Source organism: Sus scrofa, chromosome 4 (assembly GCF_000003025.6).
Source record: "Sus scrofa isolate TJ Tabasco breed Duroc chromosome 4, Sscrofa11.1, whole genome shotgun sequence".
Lineage (NCBI taxonomy): Eukaryota > Metazoa > Chordata > Mammalia > Artiodactyla > Suidae > Sus > Sus scrofa.
The window spans coordinates 4,372,556-4,385,948 of NC_010446.5; the positions used below are offsets into that span (position 1 = coordinate 4,372,556).

Here is a 13,393-nt window from a genome sequence, read left to right on the forward strand (position 1 = left end):
CTTGGATCCCGCATGGGATCCCTCATGGGTGTAGACCGGCAGCTGCACAGCCGATTCGACCCCTAGCCTGGGAACCTTCATGTGCCGTGGGTGTGGCTGTAAAAACACACACACATAAAATTGAATGTTAACAGCAAAATGATGTCATGGGATTTTTGACCATATTTAAAGAAGCGAAATTGTGAAAGAGGAGTTCCCTTGTGGCACAGTGGGTTAGGGGTCCGGCATTATCTCTTCCTGGCTTGGGATGTGCAGTTTCTACTGTTTCAACTTCACTCTTTGCCTCACCTGTGTGGCACGCTCTGTTTCAGCTGTACTGGCTCCCTGGCATGGGTTAAACCCAGTTCCGACGGTCTCGCCTTTGCATGCTGGGTCCTCTCACCCTATCCCCCTTCCACCCCCTCCCTCTGCCTCTGTTTCCCTCTTCAGGATGTCTTCCAGGACTGCCTCACCTGCGCCCGCCCCTCCTGGGTTTGATGCTCCTCACCCTAGTTGTAACTGCCTGGTTCAAATCCGCATCTCTGCTGGGACTGTGCGTTAGTGCAGCACAGTCTAACCAAAGGCGCACTGGTCTCCCAAGTCCCAATTTCGGCTTTTGTCTCTGAGGCTCTAATCAGCATTGGGAGTGCTGGGGGCGCTTCCTAGCAGTGATGGCTAGAAGGGAGAATTAGAGGCTTCTCTGGGTGCGGTGCCTGCTGAAGGATGCTCAGTAGATGGGAGTCGGTTTAACCCTCCTCAATCCTCTCCCGGCGTCCAGGGGCCGAACTGTGCACACCTGTGAGCCCTCAAGGTCCACCGTGAAGCAGGCGACCAGCAAAGGCTGGGTTAGTCGCTTGGGTGACAGCCACTGCCGACCGACCGTGTGGGAGGCATACAGTCAGACTGTAAGGATTGCTTAGGGCATGGAGCCTTTCCTGGGCACCTCCTGGGTTACTCGTGGGCCCCTCTTCAAAGTTTACCGACACCCTCCCCTCCTTGCCATCTGTGCCCCCTCCCCGGGGGTCTGGGGAGGACCTTTTTCTTCCCCCCCGCATCCCAGGCTTCCAGTTCGGGAGGCCAGCTCCTGTTGCGGAGACTGAGCATGCTCGCGGCCAGGACCGGCGGGCGGGGGCCGGTGGGCGTCGGGTCCGGCTGCTGGCGCCCCCCACAGGCCGGGCGGCCGAGCGGGCGGGGTTTGGCTCCCGGGCCGCCGGCCCGGCCCCCAGGCTGCCGTCGCTGCCTCGCCGCGGAGAGGGCCGAGGCCGGGAGGCGGGCGCCGCGCCTCCAGCCGGGACGCGCAGCCTCGGGGCGGTGCGCAGGGCTGCGGGGAGCCGGGCCAGCCGGCGGCGGCAGCGGCAGCGGCAGGGCGCGCTCGCCAGGCCGCGAGGGCGCGCTGTGCGCCGGGGTCTGGCCGCGTCCCGGCGAGGGAAGGAGAGGAGCAAGGGCGCGGAGGTGAGCCGAGCCCGGCGGGCGCGAGCCGAGAGGCGCGGGCACAGGCACTCGGTCCTCTGTCTCCTGCAGTGGTGGCGGCGAGTGCCCGCCACCGTGCTGACAGCCTCGCCTCCCGGCCCGCTTCACCGGGGCTGCCCGGAGGCCGCGGCCGGGCAGCTGTTGCGCTGAGAGGGGGGCAGCTGCGGAGTTCCATAACCATAGCAACCGCATCAGCACCACGGCGGCGGCAGCGAGGGCAGCATCCTCTCGCTCCTCCTCCAGGCAGCCCTGCTGCGGGGACCTGAGACCCAGCTCGCAGGTGCCCAGACTCCGCGGTCCGCCCACTGCCGCCGCAAGTGTTGGCTGGAGAAGACCAGAAAGCAGAGCGAGGGACCCAGGAGCTGTGGCCCAGGAGGTGAGAGAGGGGAGCCCTGCAGTGGGAGACAGGTAGGTGAGAGCGCTCCGGGGTCGGCAGCTGCAAAACTCTCTCCTCTGTGGCAGTGACGTTTCTGGAAGCGTGGTTGCTAGTTGGATGGCTTTCTATTACTTAACAGGGATTCCGCCGCGAAATGTGCTTTATCTCCTTCCTATCCCCCTCAATCTCTCTGTTCTTTAGTCTCAAGACGTATCTGGGCACAGCTTGAGAGGGCAAGAGGGGCAATCTGATGTGGTTGGTGGGGAGACGCTGGGTTAATGAGGTGGTCCCCGAAGAAGTTCCAGATGGAGGCTGAGAGGACACCTCAGACAGACCCTTGGGCAAGCAGGTTCTCTGAGCCCTTGAACCCGAGCAGTTTGGGGAGAAGACCATGTTGGGGTGACATGGAGGCAGAGGTAGTGATTCTCGGTGGTCCAAGCTGACCCAGAGACCCGTTCTCTCTGTGGCCTGGTTGGGGACCCGGTGAGGGCATTGCGGCTCAAGTCTGACATGGAAAGCCCACACCATGGCTTGCTTTGTAAAGTCAGGTGCAGACCCAGCAGCCGGAGGGGAAATTTAATAAGGAGAGTAGTAACTATTACCATTTTGGGACCCAGGGGTATCCCGGAGTTTATCATGTTATTGCCTTTGGCTATAAGAGGGTAAGGTGGGAATAGACATCAAATTACAAACAGCCAAAAGTCCCCCCTCTTTTTTCCCTTGCTTCATTTCTAGCCACCCCCCCCCAAAGAGTCTTAGCAAAACAATACTTCCATGGAGAATAATAACACTCTTTGTCCCCTTGGCCAAAGGGACTGCCAGCCATTGGCAAACGATTGCACTTTGAAACAGCGAGAGAATTCTGCCTCAGTTCCCTGTTTGAACTAGGAAGGCATTGTTTTCCATCAGGTTCTGATGTTCCTGGTATTAAATGATGTGTCAGAGCTGAGAGGCACCCGTGCTCTTCCCACAGAGTGATGGCCTGTTAAACTCGGCTGCAGGCGAGAGAGAGGTGCAAAGGTTTGGCCATGATCCCCGACCCAGCTGGGCCAGGGCCATGGCCCCAGAAGATCATAGAAGAGAGAGAGAGAGAAAGTTAGGTGACTAATTTGGGTCTGAAGGCTCTTGCATGTGGGTAAGTGGGTCTCTGGGTAATTTCCAAGATGGGCAGCCATTGACTTTTATAGGCTCTCTCTTTATACCCTGGCCTCGGGGGACAGGGCTGAGTCCCACTTAAAAGGCCATGTTCTTTAATTGGGCTTTTAATTTATGCTGTAGTTATGTTGCCTGAGGGGATGTGATTTGACCAGCATTTCATTTGGGATTCGTGTCAGAATGAGGATGATGTTATTGTATTCCAGGCAGAGGGTAAGGTGTTGACAAAAGGGGGTGCCATTTGGGTATCAGAAAACGCGGATGTGAACTCTGATTTCTCCATACACTTGCTGCGTGACCTTGAATTCCCCCACCTCACTGAGACTCCCTCCTCTCCTCTGTAGAATGGGATGCTAGCAGTTCCTGCAGCTTCCCAGGCTCTTGTGACCATCAAATAGGAGGATGGAGAGGATTGGATGGGGGAGGACTTTTCAAGACCTAATGTCTCCTGCAAAGAAAAGGAATTATCATCATTTTCTACAGAAACTCCCTCCCTCAGATCAGCAAATCATTAAACAGACCTCAGCTGTGAAAACGGAGTAGAAATACTGGCCAGTGACTCACAGCTGAAACCTGGGAGTCTGGTCCAGGATATACTCAGGGAAGAGTAAAGAGGGCGTCTTGGGGGGAAATAGAGCACCATGACCTCTAGGTTGAAGGTCATGGGCTTTGACATCAAATGCAGTACTTACCTGGGACGGGAACACTGAGGTCTGCTCACCACAGTGTTGGACTAAGTGTTTTATGGTGAGAACAGGGGTTTGTACATAGTGGGGGCTCATTTAAATGTTGGTTAAATGGACACCTTGTGAGCTTCTTTGGGCAAAATCCACCTTCATCCAACTGTGCTTATTAGATGTTTTCCCTGTTTGGCTGAGTGCTTAGAGCTTGATGGAATGGCTGGACTGTCTTATACTATTCCTTGCTTTTGCTTATGCTGGTTTTTCTGCCTAGAATGACCATTTCTCATTCCCTCTCCCCTTCGCCACCCGACTCAAATGTCCCTTCTTATGGGGAGCCTTCCGGGGCTTGCCCCTGTGCTCCTGCAGCACTTTGCACCTGCCTGTGACAGCTTGTGCTGTGTCATGGTGTCCTTGCTTGCATAGGTGTCGCCCTCTGTCTAGATTTCATGCTTCCTGAGGGCAGGAACTTGGTCCTTTTCTGCCACAGTTGAGGCCTCTGCACCTGGCATAGCGACTGCCAGGATGGGTGCTTGAAGCCATGCCTGCAGCATGACCACCTGCCCGGGAAGAGACGTGGCTAAATTGCCTGCCCCCATCTCAGTCTGTGCAGTAAGGCTGAAGGATGCTTGCTGGGTTGTTGTGCATTATTTAGGGTCAACCCACTGAAGCAGAATGAACGAGAACAGAAACACATATTTTGCCTTAAAAATGCTCTTTTTTTTTTTTTCAAGTGGGCACTTTAGAATGACTGTAATCTGGTGTTGAATGGCCTTCATGTAACACTTGCCAGAAACATCTGATGGAGTATTTTAACGTGAAAATGTATTTCTCTCCTTTCGATGTTGTTCCCGTATTTCAGCTCCTGGGTAGTGGAAAGGCTCATAGATTGGGTCCAGAAAGCGTAGTTGGGAATCCTGGCCCTAAGAGGACCTGGAACTAGGACACTTGGTCTCCTGGAGTCTCAGTTTTGTCATGTGTAGGATGTGGCCAGGGATCCCGGTCTCACAGAGATGCCCAGTGCTGGGAGTGAGTGAAAAGCTGTGCAGTCAAAGCAGCTCATAAGCGGTGGGAATTCCCGTCGTGGCTCAGTGGGTTAAGAACCTGTCTAGTATCCATGAGGATGCAAGTTTGATCCCTGGCTTCGCTCAGTGGGTTAAAGACCAGCGTTGCCATGAGCTGTGGCATAGGTCACAGATGCGGCTCGGATCTCGTTGTTGCTGTGGCTGTGGTGTAGACCAGCAGCTGTAGCTCCCATTGAACTCCCAGCCTGGGAGCTTCCATATGCCTTGGGTGCGGCCCTAAAAAAAGCAGTTCATAAACTGTAAATTACCCTCCCCATTACAGTATTTCTTTGATTTTTTTTGGTCCTGAAAAATGATGTTTCATCCCACAGCATCAGAATGTGCTGGAAATCCCGGGCCCTCCGCTTAGGAGGTCTGCAAGGCTGCATGACCTCCCGTAAATCTTTTTGTCCCCTTAGCTACTTGCCTCGTCTGCACACCGTTAGAATGACAGCTACCTTTCAAGATGGATTGGGAAGACATATGTTAAGAAAAATGTCATGCCTGGCACATAATACATGATATCTGCAATTTCTAAATGACAGATGTAATTGCCAAGAGTAGAAGGTTCTAACTTTTTGGGGGAAATGTCCCCACGTGCATTGTCTCTTTCTCTCTCCTTCTATTTCACTTACCTTTTATGGGGGGGGGGACAGAGGAAGAGCGTCAGCCACACTACTGAGAAGACAGTGGTTGTTTCATTACCAAGAGCCCTCTTGGCATGTGAGATACTAGGAAAAAGCAGCACAAGCTAAAGGTTTAGATGTGGGGACTGAGTCTTCAATCCAGCCCTGACCCTGATGGCTCCCAGGACTGTGGACCAGGCCCCCTCGCCTTCCTGGGCCTCAGTAAATCATCTCTAAGTGGCCTGGGTGATTTCGGGGTCCCTCGTCTTGCTCTGTCTTTCGTGCTTCCACCCACTGATGAATGTTTCTTCTCACCAAGGTTTCCCTCCTTTGTCAAAACCCACCACGTGGCCAGCTGCTGTACAGATACATATTTCGCTCTGACAGCGGACACTTATTGTCTCATGGTTCTGGAGACCCAAAGTCTGCGATCAGGCTGTGGGCAGGGCTGGGTCCTTCTGGAGGCCACGAGGGAGAGTCTGTTCCGTACCTTTCTCCCAGTTTCAGGTGGTTTGCTGTCCATCTTCGATGTTCCTTCACCTGTAGAGTTTCCGCCTCCGCCTCTGTCTTCACACGGGCTTCTCCCTCTGGGTGTGCTTGTGTCCAGGTTCCCGTGACCCAAGTCCTATTGGATGAGGGTCCAGCCAGCATCGTATGACTTCATCTTCACCAGTGACATCTGCAGTGACCCAGTTCCCAAACTGGTTACATTCTCAGCTCCTGGAAGTGAGGGCTTCCACGTACAGATCGTGGAAGGGCACACGGATGCTCTGTTCTAATGCACATACACCTGTATCCTCTCTGCTGTATTTTTGCTCTTTTATTTTTATTTTTTATTTTTATTTTTTGCTTTATAGGGCCGCCCCTGCGGCATATGGAGGTTCCCAGGCTAGGGGTCAAATCAGAGCTGTAGCTGCCGGCCTACACCACAGCTCATGGCCATGCTGGATCCTTAACCCGCTGAGTCAGGCCAGGGATCGAACCCACAACCTCATGGTTCCTATTAGTTTCCGCTGCACTGCTATGGGAACTCCTCTTATTTTTTATTTTACTTTTAAAATTAAAATTATTTTGTATGGCCACATCTATAGCATATGGAGGTTTCAGGGCCAGGGATTGAATTTGAGATGCAGTTGTGACTTATACCGCAGTTGCAGGAATGCTGGATCCTTTTTTTTTTTTTTTTTTTTTTTTTTCAGGGCTGCACCTGCAGCATATGGAGGTATGGAAGTTCCCAGGCTAGGGGTAGAATCAGAGCTGTAACCACCAGCCTGCCCCACAGCCATAGCAATGCCAGATCTGAGCTGCATTTGTGACCTACAGCACAGCTCACGGCCATGCCGCATCCTTAACCCACTGAGCGAGGCCAGGGATCGAACCTGCGTCCTCATGGAGTCTAGTCAGATTGGTTTCTACTGAGCCACAACAGGAGCTCCAATGCCGGATCCTTTAATCTGCTGTGCCAGGCCAGGGATTGAACCTATGCCTCCACAGTGACTTGAGCTGCTGCAGTTAGGTTCTTAACCCACTGTGCTACAGTGGGAACTCCTTTATCCTCTTTTAGAATTGTCCCCTGTCGAGAAGGCTAGAGTCCCCAAGATGATGCTGGGGACTTGGGGTTTGTTGAGGACCCTGTGCGGTCTCCCTCTGCCCCAGCCCCGTTCTTATCTGACCCCAGGCGAGGCGTTGTGCTGCCCCGTCCATCCTCGAAGTTCCTCATCCACACAAAGAAACTGTGTGGTTGAAGCCCTGTCTCACCTGCCAGAGCCGAAGGGAGCCTCGGCATCTCCCATAAGCGCTGAGCTTCCTGGACTCTGGGTGCTTGGCAGCGTCACATGTTTTTCTTCAAACATGAATCATTCCTAGATGGCTGCACACTGATCTCAGGAGCAGCTCCTGAGGGAGGCCTTAGCATCACAAAGGAAATCGCCTCTGCGGGCCAGACCTCTTTCCCGTGGTCCTTGACCTCTGCTGTGGGTGGAGAGGCACGGTGTGTGCCCAGCACAGGGACTCTAAATCGGTAGCCGCCATGTGCCCCTCACCACACCAGACCCCGAAGTCAACTGTGCACAAGGCGCAGCCCTGTCCCCTGTAGTCCGGGGTCGGGGGAGAGGGAATCAGGCGGGGAAATAAGAATGGGCCGGGCAAGGCAGGGGTCTGGAGAACAAAGAGAAGAGACATTTTCACCTGTCCTGGGAGGGGCTGTGCAAGGAAGGCTTCCCAGAAGAGAGGGAGCCTAAATAAAACCTGCAGGAATTTCCGAAAGGAGAGGAGGGCATCCGGCAGGAGGAAGGAACATGCCAAGCCCTGGAGGCAGCAGGTGGCAGAGGGGTCATCTGAAGGGGCAGGGCTGGAGCGCAAAAAGCTACGTGGTCTCCTCAGAGGCCGGCAAGAGAAATAGCAGCCACATCTTTGAATCTTTTGATCCAGACAAGATCTCGGGAACCATGGAAAGCTTTAGAGTTGGGCAGAGCCCGCTCTCCAGCTTCAGAAGAGAGGTTGGATTTGAGAAGGTGGGTCAAGCAAGAAATACGATGGTCTCCTAAGGGAGGCTTTTCCGGTGAGAGTCTTGAACGCAGGCATGAGAGTTGGGACAGAGAAGCGAGGGACAGGAAATAGTGAGAGAAGGAAGGCTAAGGAGGGAGAGATGGAGACGGGTCAGAGAAATGAGCAAACTGCCTCCTTTATCAGAAAAATAGCAATAGCACCCCCTCCGAGGACATTTGACTCTTGGGTTGGGAGGAGGGAGGCTCATGGGTGGCACGCCGGGGTTCTTTCCGTTTCGCTTCACTCGCTCTGGGTTGAGCATCTTCATTCTCACCTGGACAAACCCACTAGGCTTTGAACGGACGTCCCTTCCTCCATCTCTGCGCCTTCACACCGCCTGGGGCAGCGAGAGAGAGCTTTGTAAAACTAAAACCGGATCTGATGAAAACACGGTGGCTCCACCCTCTGAGCCGATTTGGAGTATATAACACAGTCCGGTCACCTCTGGTCACCCACCATTCTACGCATCGCATCTCCAGAACTTATTCATGTCGCGTAGCCGGAACTTTATATCCTTTGGCCAGCTGTCCCTGTTTGTCCCTCCCCCAGCCTCTGCTCACCACCCTTCTACTCTTTGCTTCTGTGTATTTGACTATTTTAGATTCCGCGTTTAAGCGAGACGGTATAACTGGGATTTCTGGTCTGGCTTATACTCCTCGGCATTATAGCTTCCACGTCTATTCGTATTGTCACACATGACAGGAGTTCCTTATATATTTTTTAAGACCGAGTACTCTTCCATTGTCTGTAATGCCACAGTTCCTTTATTCATGGATCCGTAGATGGTCATTTAGGTTGTTTCTGTGTCTTGGCTGTTGGGAATGGTGCTGCAGTGAATATGGGACTGCAGGTACCTCTTTGAGATCCTGATTTCAGTTCTTTTGGACATGCACCCAGAAATGGGAGTGCTGAGTCATAGGGCAGTTCTAGTTTAAATTTTTACAAACTCTTCATGCTGTTTTGCACAATGGCTACTGATTTACCTTCCCACCGACAAAGCGCTGCAGTTCCCTTTTCTCCACATCCTCTCCAAGACTTATTTTTCCTTTCTCTCTCTCTTTCTTCCTTTCTTCCTTCCTCCCTCTTTCTTTCTTTCCTTCCTTCTTTCTCTCTCTCTTTTTCTTTCTTTCTTTCTTTCCTTCCTTCCCTCCCTTCTTTCCTTCCTATTGAGTTGTATGAGTTCTTAGATATTTTGAATGGCAACCCTGTATCAGATGCATGGTTTCCTAATATTGTCTCCTGTTCTGTAGGTTGCCTTTTTACTCTGTTGATTGTTTTCTTTGCTGTGCAGAGCCTTTTAGTGTGAGGTGGTCTCACTTGTTTATGGTTTGCTTTTGTTGCCTGTACTTTTGGTGTCATATCCAAAGAGTCATGGCCAAGACTAATGTCAAAGAGCTTTTCCCTCTCTGCATTCTTCCAGGAGGTTTTTGCTTTCCGATCTTACGTTTAAGACATTTTTTTTTTTCCATTTTGAGCTTGATTTTCAAGTGTGCTGTATGCGACGGGTTCAGTTTTACGTATCTGCATGTGGTTATTCAGTTTCTCCACACCGTTATTACTTTTACTTTTAGCTGCACCTGCAGCATGTGGAAGTTCCCGGCCAGGGATCAAAACTGAGCCATGACAGTGACAACGCCAAATCCTTAGCCACTAGGCCACCAGGGAGCTCCCCCACACCATTATTGTGTATTTTCGACACCTTTGTCAAAGATGAGTTGACTGTATATGTGTGATTTTATTTCACTCACAATGATCTATAAGTACATTTTTTTGCTGGTGCCATGCTGTTTTAATTACTATATCTTTGTTATATAATATGAAATCAGCAAATGTGATGCCTCCAGCTTTGTTCAGTGGTGGGAGGATTCGAAAGTGGGAACTGACAGATGTGCATTTTGGATTCTGGCTGCAGTAGAGAGAATGCACTGGGGGGACCAAGCTGAGAAGCAGAAAGACTTGATGAGCGGCTATTGCAGGAAAACAGGGTGTCCCTAAACCCAGCCAAGGTTAAGGTAATAGGAATGAGGAAAGGAGAACAAACTTGAGAACGGTTAAGACAATTGGACATTGAGAAGTGGGGGTGGCTCAACAGAGAGTAGTTAAAAGTAGAGAGATATCAAGGATGATTCTTAGTTTTCTGACTTGGTCTGACAGACTGGCCTTGTTGCTGTCCCTTGGTCTGGAGACACAGGGGAGAGAACAGATTTCTTTTTTTTGGTGGAGAAATTATGCCTTTTCTTTTGGTTTTTGTTTGTTTTTTAGGTGTAATTACTTTTTTTTTTGGCTCATTTGGCAGCAAGTACAGTTTTTTTTTTTTAAAGTATAGTTGATTTTCTACGTTGAATAAGTGGATTTTTAGGTCTTCAAGGAAATCTGTATACATTTGAGGCAATTCGAGATACCACTCAAGCTCAGAAAGGAGTTCTTGACTCATTGTGAACTTAAAAACTCATCTGCACGTAGATGCTAATTGAGAGCATTTGAGTAGAAGTGATTCCCCCCCGCCCCCGGGGAAGTATATAAAATGAGGAAATAAAAATGTTCTTTCAGACTCACGTGGTCCATAGCACTGCCCATTCAACCCATTAAAAAAAAATAGAACAAAAAAATTCAAAACATAGCCTCTCCAGCTTCCTCTTTCCTTGAGGGCTTTTTACTCTGTTACCACACTCATGGTCAGGAACGTCACTCCGTGCTGTGCCCCTGCCTTATTCTCTTCCTCGTCCCAGTCTTTTCTTTATTGAGGTCTCCCTGGGCCATCCTAGTCCGATAGCCCCTTCGGTCCCCCGCCTTGGAGCTTCCTTGCTTCTCCTCCATAGCATCCACCACTATATAACTCAATATCATTACAGATGGATTGGTTTGCTTTTTTAAGAAATTAATTCTCTCCTTCGCAAGCTGATAAGCTCCCTGGTGCAGGGACTTTGTCATGTTTATAGCTGCACCAAATATTTCGAAAATTTCCTGGCACTCCGTGAGCAGGCAGCCCGTAATCGTCAGAGCACATCCAGAAGAATTAATACCAGGAAGCTTCAATCATGGAGTAACACTTTTTTTCAATGGAAAAACAAATAACCACGGCCCTGTTTAAGTACCGTGTAGAACTCTCGGTCAGCAGGTGGGCACCCAGCTCAGGGACACACTGAGGGGTGCATCCTTGTCCCTCCTGTCTCCCGTTCCCTGGACCAGTCTGCCCTTCCTGTCTCCAGCCAACCCTGGCAAATAGCTTTCAAGTTTCAGTGTAAATTAAAAAAAAAAGAAAAGAAAATTTCCTCCCAGGATGCGGATGAGGACAGCCTACGCTCTGGTGAAGGCAGAGGTGGGTGTCTGGCCATTTAACTGGGAAGCGACTCTGCTTGAGACCAACAAGTATGAGCCATGAGTACAGCCCCCCCCCACTGTTGTACTTAATCCAGAAGTAAAAGCAGCAAGTTCTTGGACAATTGTTCTTAACCTTAATTACGTCGGGGATCTGAGCATCTGATGCATTCTACAGTCATTCTCAGAAAACAAAACAGAAAGAACAAGCCTATCAGGGGGTTATGGATCCCTGGAGGGGATGGGCCCCCACTAAGAATAGGTGTCCTAGGAGAGGGATGGGCCCCGGCAAGCACCCCTTTGTGGGTACCACGGGGTGATGTATTCTCTGGTGATCCCGGAGAGCAGGTGCTCAGGTCATACAGGAGGCAACTCTCATGCAAATGAAAGAGCACTGTCTAGAGTGAGACTCCGGAGTGACTCAGACTTGAGTTCGAATCCCGGTTCTGAGTAGAGTGAATGACTCACCTCTTTTTTTCCCTGGGGCCATTCTCATTTGGGAGACGGTGAGCGTGTCCCCCCCCCCCCGCTTGCCCCCCACCCCCCGCGGTCCTGATCCTGCCTCGGATGGTCAATTTCTACCTTTCTCATTTGGGAACTAAGAGTCTTGCCTCCTGGGAACACCCTTGGTCCCAGACAAGCCAGGGTGGGTGGTTACCCTACTTGTGACATGCATTAGCTAAGGGACCCTGGACTGTCGCTTGGCCGCAGTGGAGTGGTCCTGTCTGTCCCTGTCTCGGCGGCTGAGATGACCTAGACCTTCCCCGTCCCTGCAGAGAGGTAGAGGCTGAAATGGCTCTTGCACAGGTGATGGATTGAGAGGGTGCTCTCCGTGGAAACCTCTGAGGGAGGGAGGAAAGCAGAACTAGACGGGGAGGAAGACAGGCATTGGAGCAGGTGCAGCCTCCTCTGAGCGCAGCCAGATCACTCGGGCGTGCTCCAGGGCACACGTGGTTTCCACCTTGAGGCAAGGCCATTTCTGCGGCTCCAGCTCTGGGAGAGATTGCCGACCGGGTATTTCTGGGCACAGCAGCTCTTGCGCCTAGGAAAACAGAGCCGTATTGAGTTGTTATCAACCGACACAGCAACGTGGAGATGAGCACACCGGCCTGGAAGACGGGGTCAGGGTGAAGCGCCGATAGCTCCTGCTGCATGCTAATTGCTGTTTCCTTTTCTTTCCCTCAGAGCCCCCATCCCCACATCTTCCTCTAAGATACATAAATTTCCCCACAGCTGCTTCTTGGGAGGGGATCATACAACCCTCTGATCCTTTTAGAGTGCCTCTTTCCATACGGGAGTCATGAAAACCCACTCCAAAAGGATCTCCCCAAACTTTGTGATGCTTGGACCCCCGGGTACCCTGCCTGAATCCCCTTTGCCATTTAGCCACAATGTCTCCCACTCATCTATTAAAAGCATCACTGGTCAGGGAAATTTGCAATGGGGCGCCACCTACACCGGTACCTCCCGGCCTGACCTGTCAGGTGATGGCCTTTTGCTCACACCCGGCTGTCCAGTCGCTGGCATGGTGGTACCAGGATCTTGCTTTCCTTGTAACCCAAATCCTGCCATTATGTTGGATGCCTTCCAAGTCCAGCTAAATGACCCCGATGGCGCCCTGGCCGGCACCTTCTCAGCTTGGACAGCTTTCCCTCTGTTCCTCTCAGCCCATGCCCCCATTCACGCATCACCCTTGCTTGCTGGATTTTTCCCACTATTGCTGTTCTTTGACTTCTGAAAATCTAACCAGAGAGCTCTCCTCTCTTAATCCATGAGCCCTCTTTTTCTAGACATTTCCTTCTTACTCCACATGGGGTCTGTGGTAGGCAATTTCAGCAACACTCTTTTTTTTTTTTTTGCTTTTTAGGATGGAACCCATGGCATATGGAAGGTCCCAGGCTAGGGGTTGACTCCGAGCTACAGCTGCCAACCTACACCACAGCCACAGCAACTCGGGATCCAGGTGTATGCACCCTCCATACGCCACAGCTCATGACAACGCCAGATCCTTAACCCACTGCGTGAGGCCAGGGATTGAACCTGCGTCCTTACGGATGCTGGTCGGATTCCTCTGAGGCACAGCAGGAGCTCTTGAGCAACACTCTTCTGACAACCCTGTCCTGTCTCAGCTTCTCTCGAGGATATCATGTCTTACTTTACCTGATCTTAGTTTCTTTA

At 51.5% G+C, this 13,393-nt stretch overlaps 1 protein-coding gene across 6 annotated transcripts in view; it reads left to right on the forward strand.

Moving 5' to 3' along the window:
- The window catches only part of FAM135B (family with sequence similarity 135 member B), a 289,315-nt gene continuing 277,311 nt past the window's right edge, over positions 1,390-13,393 (forward strand). For 2 of the 6 annotated variants that reach the window (XM_021088865.1, XM_021088869.1), the window contains exon 1: positions 1,870-2,960. The gene's annotated coding sequence lies outside the window, so the exon portion shown is untranslated. The other 4 variants (XM_021088864.1, XM_021088866.1, XM_021088868.1 and 1 more) reach the window with 4 other exon arrangements.